Here is a 12036-nt window from a genome sequence, read left to right as displayed (position 1 = left end):
GCAGAGTATCACTTACAGATGAAACAAGCTGGAGCCTGTTGTGCAGTGCTGAGCCCAAGGGGCACTTTGGCACCCACTCCAGGGAAAGCCAGATCAGGGTCTAGATAATCAAGGGCACGATTTGTTTTGAAAGCCAAGAGACGCTCACTCCACCTGACCAGGCACTGCAGCCTCACTTCCCTCTGACAGCAAGACTTTGTAGTTTCTTTTTCTGTTCGTCTCCTTGCTCTGCTGCCACATCCCCATGTGTCATAGCTGGTGGCTCTTCTCAGCCCTGCCATCAGTTAAAAAGCTGTTAACTCCATGCTAAAAGGAGATGGGATCTCATCCCATCTGTTAAAATTATTTTGGCCGCATAACAACTTCCAGAATGCTGAAGGCACACAGTTGTTTGTTCCTTTTTATATTCAGCATTTCATTTTACAAGGCCCATTGCAGCAGCCCTGCAATGCCCACATAGACTACCAAAGTGTTGTCTGGCCTGAAAATCTTCCTAATTTATGAGATGATATCAAAGCCTGGACTTGGGAGGCCATGCTGACATCAGTCCATCTAATGATGGTCTTCTTGGAAGGATCACAGATTCTGTTAGTGTTATTGATGGTGATGGAGTCACCACAGTGAGGCCAATCAGTCACTAATCATTTACTTACATGAATGACTTTTCCAGCCCAGCAATTCAGCTGGCACAGAAACGACAGTGGCTTTCTCCTGCTTGGATTTGGGTCGAGCTGGGCTTTGTCCAGACCTGGACATCAGCTCACTGTCAGCCCCTGGGCAGGATTTCCTGATTTCCTCTCTGAGATTCCCAGCAGTGAGGCTGCAGTGCCCAGCAAGTCACACAGCCTGGGACACTGGAGGTACTCAACACTTAGCGAGAGGCAGGAGAGCAGGGAATCCGGGGACAGCAGATGAACTCTTTTGCACTCTTTTGTACTGAGATGCTTCCTTCATTTTGCTATTTTTACATGGTGGTTGTTGTTGTTGTTGTTGTTATTGTTGCTGTTTTGGGGGGGGGGGGGGTGTGTGTGTGTGTGAAATGGATGCAATTTGAGTATGACTTAAGTTACAAGGTTGAATTTAGATTGACCACACCAGGAAAGTGACCACATTTAAGCAAAACTGTTGTGTTCCTAGTGGAAAAATTCAGCCAGGTATGCGCTCAACAGCCCTTCCTCAGACACACAGGTTTTGGGTTGGCACCTGTGGCTGATCCTGGCTGATCTCTGGCTCCTGACCGTGCAGACATCACAATAATCCACATCTTCGGGGTTGCTTTGGGAAGGAACAACTAATGCAGCTGTCACAAACCACACCGCTCAGTATATTGACAGAAAGTTTTCAGGCAGCTCTAAGGAAAAATCAGAAATCCCCCAGGAGCCTCCTTTGGCTGCCACCTTCCCACCCCTGCCCAGCTGCTTTCCTCGGGAGAGCATCACTGCACTGAGAGCGCAGCGCACCCGGCTGGGGCAGGCGAGCCCCGGGCAGCGCCTGCTGCTCTGCTGCTGCTCTGCTGCTGCTCTGCTGCTGCTGCTCTGCTGCTCTGCTGCTGCTGCTCTGCTGCTGCTCTGCTGCTGCTGCTCTGCTGCTGCTGCTGCTGCTGCTCTGCTGCTGCTGCTCTGCTGCTCTGCTGCTGCTGCTCTGCTGCTGCTCTGCTGCTGCTGCTCTGCTGCTGCTCTGCTGCTGCTGCTCTGCTGCTGCTCTGCTGCTCTGCTGCTGCTGCTCTTCTCCTGCTGCTCTGCTGCTGCTCTGCTGCTGCTGCTCTGCTGCCGCTCTCCTGCTGCTGCTGCACAAACACACGCCTCGTCCGAGCCGCACCAGCGGGAGTGATGGGGAAATGTGGGTATGTACATACCCGCTGGAGTTTGTTTAAATTCAGCGCCTTCTTCCTGTTCAGAACGGTGGAGGGGCTTTTTCTAAACTGGCTGAGGCTCCCAGCAAAGTTGTTTTACTTTGAAAGTTAAGCTCTCTGTAACAGGAGAACTGCATTGTGAGGGATCAGCAGCCTAAGCGCTCATCTAAGCATTTTATTGTACTGTTAACACTGAGAGAGAACACCCAATCCGATTTTCATTTGCATTTCCCCAAAGATACAATTCAATCCACTCAGTCTCAGTTATAGCAAAGCAAGTGTTGGGCAGGTTGTGCGGTGCACAAAAGCACTGCACAAACTCAAGCCTGTTTTTCTGCTGAAAGCCTCCTGGCTTCCCACAGACCCTCTGCATCTCTGCTCCCAAATGCACAGGACTGTCACAGGAATAAATGCAAGAAGGCTGCGTGTCCTGACCTGCAGTGGAAGGTAGGATTGTAACACAGAGCAAATGCCTTGCTAGATGTACAGAAAAAAATTGCATAGAATTGTTCATATGAGAGAAGCTGGGCTCATTTAGCTTCAAACAACATCCAAGTGAGTTGATCACTTGTGATTTCCTCTTGAGGCACGAGGACCTTGCTGACCAAACACACGTTTACCTCTGAGCCAGCCATCCACATTCCCAGCTGTCAAAGTCAGGATGTGGGATCTGGCAGCTGTGGTCCAATACAGAGTCCATCATGCTCTGCACAGATACAGCAAGGACACGAGCATTGACACAAATGCTCCTGTTTTTGCTGGGGTGGGTGCCACTGGGCTGCCAGTGACAGACGCCAGGGGTAACCCTGCAGACGCAGGGACCAGCACAGGAGGATGCTCTAGGTGGGAGGCAGCCTGATGGCTTCAGTGCAGTGCTTAGCAGCAGTTTAGGTAAAAATGTTAAATTCATCCCAATTTTTTACATCTGGTTCAGTATAGAAAAGTCTCTTCAGACTGAACAACAAAATGTTTTAATAACAAATCCATCTTTTCTGGTCAGTCACCAGCCTCCCTATTTGCCCCAGACATTCCCAGTCTCAACCCTGCAGTTTGTAAATCCCCTGTGGGATTTTAAATCTGCGCTTGGAAATTTTATTTTACCACCTTTATTTCCCACCTTCCTTTCCTTTCTCATGTAATCGATACCATGGACCAAAACATTGCGATGCTTTGTGGAGCTGTTGTGAAACCAAAAGCTCTCTGGCTTAGGAGTCTTCCTCAGCAAGCTTTGTCAGCCCCCCCAGTTCCACAAAAGTAAAGCTGGACTGAGTCAACAGCACAGCTTGTGACAGCACAAAGCATCCATCTCTGGGGATAAACAAGTCATTTGCATGCTTTTTCACTCTTCACCATTGTGCTTTCCAGCCACTGTAAATAGTGAAACAAAGCCACGCTTCATCCTGCTGGCCAGAGGCCTCCATCTTCTGAGGATGCAATGGCAAACAACAGGCAAGTGAATTCTCTCCCGAATATAAACAAAACAATGAATCAATGAATCAACCCAGCTGGGTTTTTATTTTCTGCACAGGTTTACAAATTAACCTGCCAGACTGGGGGGAAATATAAATGTTATGTGTGTCCATGGCTGTGTGCAGCACCTGGAGCTGTTGTTTGCAGGAAGCTGGAGCTCACACACCCCCAGCAGTGGAACCTCTCCACTGGCCAGGTCAGAGCTGGAAAACACCTGCAGCACCCTGGCACCTGAGGGACTTGTTAACAGAGTGCTGCTTGCATCCATGTTTGCATCCATGTTTGCATCCATGTTTGCATCCACGTTTGCAAAATCAAACACCTGAAATGCACTTTCAGGCTTCAATCTCTGGCTGTGGCAGCTCAGCTCCTGCCCCAGGGCACAGTCCCTGGAGCTGCCTGCCAGCTGGGAGCACTCCAGGGCTGGGGTGCACAGCCAGCAAACGCTGCCCTGCCAGGGGTGCTGCAGAGACACTCTGTGTGCACACATCCCATTTAAACACTGACTTTCTGCCCGGGCAGCACCTGCTTGGATAACGTTCCTTAAAGCAAAGAGTTCATGAAATTCAACCATTAATATTTCCAAAATGAAGTTTATACTTTTCTGTCTGTTCAGTTCCTTCATTTTAGATCCTGAAGATAGAATGGGGCTTCTATTCTTTTATTCTCCCCTACTGCAATATTAACCCCAAGAAAGAGCAGAAACCAGAAGGAGCCTGGAGGAACGTGACCCTCAGAAACATCAAATGTCCTCCAAAGCCCCTTTCAATATCAGCCAGATTTGCAGCCTGAACCTGAACAAAATAAAATCCCTCTGTACCATGTAGGGGGAACATCAGCTGGCCGAAGGGAGGGGGAGGAAAAGGGCCAGTTTCTGCAGCTGTGTTTGCTAGGCAGCTTTGCTAACGATAATTTAATCCACAGCCCCACTGCTCTGGCTGTGTCTGGTGGCACTGAGTGCCCCTTCAAAAGCTGCTGTCTCATTGCAGGTCTCTGACTCTCCAGCCTTCCAGCTGGCTGCAGTGAGGACAACCTGCCCTTCCATAGCTCAGGGGAGGCAGAGGAAGGGCCCAAAGTCCTGCCCGAGAGGCAGGAGGGATCACGCTTGGGCTGCCTCTTGTCAGCAGGGCACTGGCTCCTATAAACCATCCTGACAAATGAGAGTCTCTGGCCTCTCATTGCCTCTCCAAGTGTGACAGCAGAGCCATGCTGCACCAAAGAGAGGGGTGAAAGGTGCAGACCTTTGAATTAGGTACATCTAAATCTCTCCAAGAAGATCAAAAGGCTTCTGACCTCAAACAGCCAGGCGTCACCTGAAAGGGAAAATAAAAGGCACGTAACTTTCTAAACAAATTCAAAGTCAAACTATCGGCGGCAGAACACGCCGCTCTCTGCCTGCCCTGTGTGAAGGCTTGGCTGTGAGTCAGTGGCGTTTGAGCTGCAGCCAGCTGAGCCTGTCCAAGAGGATCCCTGGGGAGCCCCGAGCCTGGCAGCTTTCTGCCCACGCCTCCGCAGTGTCCTGATCTCTGTGAGACAGGGCGGATGCTGTGCTGCACACTGCAAGCCATGGCTGAGTCTCCCCCAAAAAACAGCGCCTTCTCCCGAGGAAACATCCTGCACCCATAACACCAGAGCTTCACTCTCCTTCCTCAACAACCTCGGTCAAAAATGCTGTGCCGTGACCGAGCCCCAGCAACAGAACTGTGTCAGCCCCAAGCCACGGGCAAATGTTCATCATCCTGCATGGAAATACAAGACCAGTTAAGAGTCCCTGTTCGCTCTGGGGCTGTTTCTGAGAGAAGGCACACGAGCAGGATCGGCTCATCTGTCAGCAGGCCTGTCAGCAGGAACATCACCGAGTCCAGCCGAGCTTCAGGCGATGAAAACTGTAATGCAGCACGAGGACTTTCTTTCTGACCTTCAGTTCTCCCTTTTGCTGAGATACGTCACGGTGTTCTCACAGCTTGAGCAGTCCCTTTGCTGGATCCATTTTTGACGTGTAATTTTTTTGCCCAAACTCCATTTCCTTCCTTCCAAAGCACTAAGATATGCTTATGACTCAGCCTCAATAAAACACACAGCAAGGACCATCAAAACGTATATGCAATGCAGGGATAAAACCCACAGGCTACATTCTTTAGCCTAGAATCTCCACCGCCCTTTATTTCCCCTCAAAAAGAATATTAACTCACACTAGGTCTCGGTGCAAAGTAAATCTGCCAGCAAAAGAGAAGTTTCAAAGGGAATCCATCTCCCTGTGATGAATAAAGTGCTAGATGGGACAGCCCTGGAGAGCCCACGCTCCCAAGCCTGTACAGGACTTAGAGCAGCAGTGCTCCCCAACCATCCTCTGCCTGAGCAGAGATCCACCAGCTCCCAGGAAATCACTTGCTGAGGAGCATGGGTGGAAAGCAGAGAAGGAAGTCACGGGGATTTTTTCTAGTTTAGCATTCTCAAATTTGAAAAGAGCATTTCAGGCAAAGCCTCATTTGTTCTCAGTGAAGATGGAGAGGCTGTGGTTTCTCACTGTTGGTGTTTGAGAACTGGCCCCAGCGTCCACCTGGTTGTGAGCCAGAGCTCTCCAAGCTCTCTTGACACAGCATGGCCTTGAAGTGCTTTGCTCTTCACAGCAGTGCACGAGAAGGGAGTAGGGAGGTAACTCTTGGGGAGGTAAATGGCTTTATCTGTCCTGTACTGGGGTGGAGGCTGAGACTCAGCATCCTGTATTAATCCACCAGTTTCAAAAATCTCTCTGATATGCATTCGAAATCTGATCCTAAATTCTTTGAAGTTATGCTTTTCATTGAATTTATTGGAATTTCGCACAGTATCTAATCCTCTGGTTTTCTTTTTAAGCAGCCAGTTGCTTTCATAAGACAGACATCCAGGCACCCAGTGTTCTCTAACAACAATAAAGCTTGTAAGTGTCCAAGCACAAGGACAGAGTGAAGGGAAATAAAGGGAAATTATAAACCAAAAAACAACCAACAAAAACAAACAAAACCCCCCACCAAACAAATAATTCTAATTTCTAATAAGGAATAAAAATATGGCCACTATGCATAAATTCACTTCTAGGGAATGACTCCAGACAGTCAAGAAGTGTCTTTAAAGTGCATGAAATCTATTTTTTACAGATGTGAACTAAGAGGCTTATGGAAAACATCCATTAAAAAATCTCTTCTTTAAAGTTTCAGTATGACATGCAGCACAAGTTGAGGGTTACTTCAGACACGCTTTCAGGCAGCAGTACCCTTGTGTGACACCAAGTGAGCTGAGGACAATTGTAATGAAACAGCCTCTGTGGCACCAGCTTTCCTCTCCTATCATCAATCCTGCAGGATGCTGGTAACACAGCTCAGTTATGTAAGGAAAAAACCAGAGATTTTTGGGAAGAACTCTAGAGAGTGGCACTCCCCTGGAGTAACAGGTGCAGTTCAGCACCTGATGTACAGCTCAGAACTCATTTCTGTGTCTGAAACAGAAAAATCACAACTGAGCAAGGCATTTCAGGCTGCAGCAACCTGCTCTCAGGTCTGAGGGTAACAGGGCAGCACTCGTTGAAATGAGCAGAATAAACCACCCTGCAAACCCTTATTCCAGCTGTGGATTCAGACTTGCTCAGATTTACACCAGCTGAGATTCTGGCCCAAGGACTGGCAGAAAATGAGTTATCAGTGACAGCAGATGAAAGGGCAGGACAGGGGCAGGGCTGAAAGCGCTTTTCAGAGCAATTCTTCTCCTCTCCTGCAAAAGCTGTAGTGTAGATATTCAGTAAAGGTCCTTTGACTCCTGTTGAGCTCTGCGGGCCAATGCAAAGATGTGACCCTTTCTTAAGGTCTTCTTGTATCCATGTTCTAACGTGACAAAAATCTGCCAGAGGCAGGATAACCAGTCTTTTGTTTCCTTTTCTTTTTCCCTCTTTCTCTTGCTTATGGGTTATGGCTTAGTTTGCCATAGTTAAGCTTAGTTAAATTTACTGGAACCAGCATTTTGCCCCATTTGCTCACTGTGATGAGAATATGGTTTCCTTTGCATTAAAATTCCACGAAATGTAGATGTTTTATAAATGAGAAAGTTTTCCTGATCTACCTCCATTTACAGAACTGCCATCCTGTTTAGAGTTAGACAAACCAGGAACATCTCAATGTGTAATTTCTAAAGGCAAACCCGGGGTTTGAATCCATCAGCTTCTGGGGTTGTTCCCGAGATCCTGGCGAGCTTCTCCGTGGCCAGCAGGTGACAGTCTCAGCAACAGAAACCCTGAGCACATCACGAAGAGGGGATTGTTCAATCATCTGCGAGGATGCAAACGCCGGGTTTTTTTGGTTTAAGGTACACAGACAGTCCACAACAGGGGACAATATTTTTCACCAAACATGCCACTAATGAGGAGGGTCAGAAAAAAATCTGGGTGATTTCCCAGTTCCCTGAGGAGATATTACAGATAAGGGCATTAATGACACTGCATTCAAGAGGTACCAGCACAATTCTTGGCTGCATTCAGAAAAAACCCTTTACACTTCAGCATAGGCATGAAACCAGCAGATGTAAATAAAGGCACTCATAAATCTAGTCCACTTGAAGCATAAGTGCATTCAAGAGTGGCACCGTTACACTGGCTGATGTCTTTAATGTGTTTAATGTCTTTAATGTGAGGGAACAGGATGTAGAGAATGTCTATGTGGACTGCAGGTGACTGCAACAATTCCCTGCAGCAGCCACGCTAAGAAACCTCACTGCACCCAGCACCACCCACAGCTACACACCAGAAAGGAAGCTCAAGGTTGTCCAGCAGAAGTTGCTGCTCTTGGCCAGGGTCACCATGTCCCCATCACATTGAGTTTAAGGAAGTTTTCTCATGCTCAGAACAGAAAGCCACAAATCATATGCTTGATCAAATTTATTTTAATACAACTGGAACTTTGTCTGTACAAAGGTCAAGTATAAACTTTTTAAATCTAAACAGTTTGGCCGGTTTGAAATTTATCTAGTGAGACCCTCAGAGAGGCTGTAGCAATAACTCAATATACTAGAGATATGCTGATTTAAATAGGTATCTCTGGTGGTTCTCTTGTGAAATGAAGATTTGAAGGTGTGCAAATTCCCAGTTATAAGAATTTTAATCACATGCCTGGTGTCACAGACCATCTTGATTCAAATCGTGTTTTAACAGAATTCTACCAGCTGCATTAAATCATAAAACTTGTCCATGTTTCTCTACAGTTTAATGAAACCACTTATGCACTACTAGTGTGACAAAGGAATGTGTTGAGAAAGCAAACAAATATCATATTGACTGCACTGTAAATCTCACCTGCATGGCTGCTCCCTTGTCCTGGTGTTCAGAGCTGTGACTGGTAAGTGCAGGAGACTCACTGCCTTCCCTGTATGTGCAAGCGAGTGATGGGGAGAGCCACAGGACAGGGTGTATTACCAAACAGAAGAGGAATTATTAGTAAGTGCAACGCTGTAAAAGTGTGTCTTTACCTTGGTTTGTTTAACACAAGCTGGAAATACAGGTAAAATTTGGATTTGAATATGGATGTGACATCTGACACTACGGCCATTTAACCACACTTTCTGACCTGAGAGCACCTTTCTTTTGAGCCGTGCGTAGATGTTTTTTCAAGATTATGTTTTTCCATAATGTTTTAATAATTATTTCTTTCTCTATCCTCCATGAATCAATCTCCTTCCTGACACCCATCTTTTTCTCCATAGTGATTTCAAGATTCTCCTTTCACTTCCCCTTCTCCCCTCCTCCTCACTAACTCCATTTGGCGACTCAGACCCATTTCACAGAACACTGTGGAGAGCAGCCTTTGCCCTGGGCAGTGCCAGGAGCAACGTGTGAAACCCTCTGCAGTAACAGAGAAACCATCTCACAGTGGTCCCACAGCTCTTGCTGTCTCCTTGATGCTGCCAACCAACAGGAGCACCAGGATTTGTATCCTGCCCCGAGAAAAAGCAGGGCAAGCATTAGGCAAACTAATCACGCTGCAGGGATTTGTGTAATGAAAAGTACCTCTGCTCAGGGGTCAGAAATGGTGTGAATCAACCACACACCACTGCCAGGGGCACATTCACCTGGCATCTCCTTATTCTCTTCTGTCATATTCATTATTGTGGCACCTCAACCTCTAGGAGCAGACACCAGAGCCTGGCCAGCCCATGATTAAGGCACACAGTGTGTCTCAGGGCCATCTAAAGTGATTTACACAGGGCTGGCTCCCCCTGTGCTGTGCAGCCCTGTCTATGCCTGGGGCCTCTACACGCTCCCTAATGCAAACAAAGTAATGCAGACTTAATGATCGCTGTCATTTCCATGTGCCTACTGCTGATCTCTTAATGAAATATTCCACTTAAATTGCACTGGCACAAGCCGAGTTTCACGCTGGCAGGAGCTGTAAAAGCGGAGTACCCAGTGAAAAGGTTCTGCAGTACAAAGGAAAGCTGCTAGTGAAACACTGCTCGACTGTTTTTGTGCCTGCTCCTGCAATAAACACAACACCTGCCAGGCTTTCTGAAAGAGAACAGAGGATGGAAATTGCCTTTATCTCAGGTTGGGACACAGGAAAACCAGCTGAAATGAGGATGACAGTGTGTGGGGATATGGATTTGGCATTCGTAGATGGTGAGTGGTGTCCGCTCAGTGCTGCTGTAACAACCTTGCTCCCTCCTGTCAAATCCTGCTGGGAGCACAGCTGCAGAAGAGAAACACTGGGAACATGCAGCACCACACAGACTCTTTGTTTACCTATTGTCACGAGCAGTAACCCAAATGTTGGTGGGGGAAAGCCACAAATCTGTTCAATGACCAAATATGTGTTGTAGGAAATAGGAGTAAAATTACTGAAAAGCAGTGGGGTTTTTAAAAGTTGACTATAGCGTACACTGTCTAAAATAAAGACAAATAGATACCATACATGTTCTTCACTCTTCCAGAGATGAACAAAAGCATTGAGCTCACCTTTCTTTAGGCTATCAGCTCTTGCAGAATTGCATGGCATAAGTGGAGATCTCTAAATTTTTCCTCTACTTTGGCCTTGCACAGCTCACCCCTTCCCCAGTCTCCTCTGAGCCTTCTACCTGCTCTCATGGTGAGGAAATGCTGAAGGTGCTGATAAGCCTGTGGCTGACTGATAGAAACACCTTTTCCCCTAAATAAAAGCCCATTTTAAGAGCATATATTTCAAAGCTAACTAGGCAGAAAGTAATGCAACAGGAGCTGCGATTTAGTCCAGCTACTCTACCAAGTCCTGTAATGTCCTGGATGATTCGGAGTCCTGTCTTACACTTCTTCATGGCAGCTAACACTAAAAACTGCTTCAGCAGGAGAGAAATCAGCCTACTGATGCACTAGTTCTGGTTGAGAGGGGCATTATTTTCCCTGTTCTATCAGGACAGGGCAAATGAGGGAGGCTGTTTCCTTCAGGGAACCAGGGCTGCTAGAGACACAGGAAGAAGGGAACAATGCCCAAGATTTGCATTTGCTGAAGGGCTCAGTACATTGCTCCCTTGTGAGCCGGCCAAGCCCGACAGCACATGAATCCTTGTGATTCATCCTCCCCCCTGGTCTACCTCTCTGTATCCAGCACGGCACAGAGAGCTCTGTGTGTTTATTTATACACAAAAAGGTCTTTACTTGGTACTGTAGTATTTGGGTGCTTGGCTCAGGCTCCCAAGATGGAGCAGGGGTACAGACTGATCTGTTGAATCAGTATTTTCCACTTTTCTGCCAGACTGCTGGGTGACCTTGGGCAGTTTACGGCAACTTCACCTCTCACCACCTCAATTTCTGTAAAAATATCCTGCTTAACTGTGAATGAAGCATAGCTGCCAACTGCTGCAAGGGTAGGGTATGTTGTTTACATGTGACTCAAGAGCAGTGCCTAAAACCTGAAAGAAAGATAAATTGAGAAAGAAAAGAGCAGAAATGTGAAATTGTTCCTCTGCTCCAGCTTTTCTCTGCCTGCTGCCCTTCCTAAACACAGGCAATTGCAGTCCAACCTCACCATCCAATTTACTCCATGTCAGCCACGCTGAGAAGTTCAGGTTACCCCCCAAGGCATCATAAATGACAGGTAAATAAGCCCACGCAGGTTAGGAAGAGTCTCTTTAAAGGTTACAGTTCTGCTGCGCTGAAGAACGCACGTTTCAGAGCAGATATTTCCCTTTGGAAGGCTCTGGAAAAGGAAACCTGGCAAGAAGGGCAGGTGTTCAGGAAGGACACATCCTGGGCACTCCCTGCTGCTGATGCTGTGTCAGCTGTGCCTGCCCAGACTGTCCTTAGTGGTTTAAGTGGAAGCAGAACCCAGGGATGCAGAACCCAGGGATACATGACATGGTGAGGCTGCCATGAGGTCACAGACGTGTCAGGCCAATGGATGCTAAGCTGTTGAAAAGGCTCATGAGTTTCTGCTGCTCATGAACATCATATACAGAAGCTGTCTTTTCCTCCTACAAATAACTCCTCCTGGAGTTGTAGAAAGCCCTGTCTAAGGGCTAGGACAGTGTCGGGGCTGAACTGTGGAGAGGCTGAAAAGCAGGACAGCAGCTGCCCATCGGGGGCAGAGGCAGACCCGGAGCAGAGCCCAGCACCGCCTTTGCAGCACCTCCCGGGCTCGCAGGGGCTGATCCTGCGTCTGAAGTGTCACTTGCTCCGCACACAGTGTGCTCCCAACGTTTTCCCTTCCAAGCGTTTGCTTAGC

The sequence above is a fragment of the Hirundo rustica genome, chromosome 15 (assembly GCF_015227805.2).
Source record: "Hirundo rustica isolate bHirRus1 chromosome 15, bHirRus1.pri.v3, whole genome shotgun sequence".
NCBI classification, from domain to species: Eukaryota; Metazoa; Chordata; class Aves; order Passeriformes; family Hirundinidae; genus Hirundo; species Hirundo rustica.
This window is presented reverse-complemented; position numbering follows the sequence as displayed.